Source organism: Frankliniella occidentalis, unplaced genomic scaffold, assembly GCF_000697945.3.
Source record: "Frankliniella occidentalis isolate FOCC.00 unplaced genomic scaffold, Focc_3.1 Scaffold256, whole genome shotgun sequence".
Lineage (NCBI taxonomy): Eukaryota > Metazoa > Arthropoda > Insecta > Thysanoptera > Thripidae > Frankliniella > Frankliniella occidentalis.
The window spans coordinates 181,601-183,646 of record NW_026267382.1 but is presented as its reverse complement, the minus strand read 5'-3'; positions in this window follow the sequence as shown (position 1 = coordinate 183,646).

The following is a 2,046-nucleotide window of genomic DNA, read 5'->3' as shown; positions in this document are numbered from 1 at the left end:
GACTGTTGTCTTTAAGCACCCACTAGTGCTTTAAGACTGTAACCCTGTAATATAGGAATGCAGTACAGGAGACCGAGGGCATTCCCTATCTGGGTGCCTCGTCGCACTTGCACACCCAGGTAGGTAGGTAAACGAAAAGAAATTAACACATTAACGACAAGCGCGCATTGGGGGGTGGGGGTGGGGGGCAGTTCTAGTGGCATAACTGAACTACAGGAAATTTGCTCCACCACGAAACAATGGTGCCCAGGCCAGGCAGGCCGAGCCCTCCAGCGCGCCCCGCCGGCCCGGCAGTGCAGTCGGTGCCCCCCGCCCCCGCCCTTGTGCACAGCGGCAACGGGGCAGCCGGTGTCCGTCTGTCGCCCGAGCCGGAGCGCGGAGTAGTCCCGCAGCAGAGGTCCGTTTCTTTTGCAAGACGTAGTACAAGCAATGATACATAGTTAAGTAAAGTATTATTATTTTCAGTTCTGTATAATGTATCATCTGCTAAAAATAGACCGGCGTAGTGGCGTAGGGCACGCAGCACGCAGCCGCGCTCGCCGCGCCCGTCGCGTCCGTCGCGCCCGCCGCACCCGCTGCGGCCACCGCGCCCGTTGCGCCCGCCGTAGAGAGACTTCTAGCCCGCCGCCCCGCCGCACTGCGACGCACGACGCACCGTGCCGCGCCCCGCCACGCACCCCGCGCCCGCCACGCCCTACCTGTGTTTTATTCATTTACGAAAAGTCTACCGGGGGCGGCGCGCCCCGGCGCATAGACTGGGGTCTAGCGGCGTGGCGGAGCGTGGATCGCTGCGGTCTCCCGCACCGGATCCACGCTACGCCACGCCGGCGCCCCCGGTAGACTTTTCGTAACTGAATATAACACTGCACCGCCACGCCCGCCCCGCCACGATTGTCACGCCACGCTTGTCGCGTTCAAAGCCGCGTTAAATACCACGTCAGGCCGCCCCGCCCAGCTAGTGGCCCTCCTGTGAGAGGTGCGCAGAGCTGTCGAGCGGCAGCGGCAGCCAATCAGAGCGGCTGAGAGTTCCCTGGGCGCCGCGAGCCCCGAAATCGCCATGCGCGAGGCTAGTAGCAGACGAGCCACCAGAACCTCTTGCTCTCCACCTCGAGTTTTGAGATATCAATTTCTCTCGCAATTCTCTTCGCATCGCCGCGGGACATGACTTATTTTAAATGTTAGGCTTGCAGGAGCTCATAAACTATAAAAGTCGCCCGTTCTCAGCCAAAATCTGTTGAAGACAACGATTAATATGGGCGAAGTAGGCGCGCAATTTCTCCTAGTTCTAGGCTCGCACAGGGTGTCTCCGGCCCCATGGAACTCTCACGGCCAGCTCTGCGCACCTCTCACAGGAGGGCCACTAGCCCCAGCCGCCCGCCCGCCGCGTCCCGCCCTGCCACGATTGTCACGCCACGCTTGTCGCGCTCAGTTCCGCACGAAACGCCGCGTTCAAAGCCGCGTTCAATAACACGTCAAGCCGCCCCCCGCCACGCTCGCTGCGTTCAATGTCAGGCCAAGCCGCTCCCGGCCGCCCCTGGTGGCGCCCGCGCCCCGCCCCACCACGCCCCGGAACGCCCTGCCGTGCCCAGAGTTCAGAGTCCTGGGTTTTCCAGTAGATCCCCTGGTGCTTGATTCCAGGGCATCCACTGGCGTTCCACCTCTCCCAGGATTCCCAGGACTCGTCTTTACCATGCACTGGGGGATGTGTTTAACTTCATTTGTAGTTTAAATGCGTTCATCATTCGAGTAGTTAGGCACAACCCCTTAACTCTGAAGACGGGGGTGGGAAGGGGGGGGGGCCTGCATCCCCGGCCCGTGTACTAATATGGACGCAGACGGGACATGCAGTAGTAGCGTTACCCACTTACTAGGTCAGTAGTAGCGGGGTGCGGCGGGGCACGGCGGGGCGTTGTGAGGCGCAGCGGTGCGTGGCGGTGCTAGCAACGTATGATAACTGCGTGATGATAACTGCGTATCATCTGCTAAAAACGTTGTGTGGTGGGGTTCGGTGGGGAGCGGCGTGGTGCGGCGGGGCGCAGCGGGGCG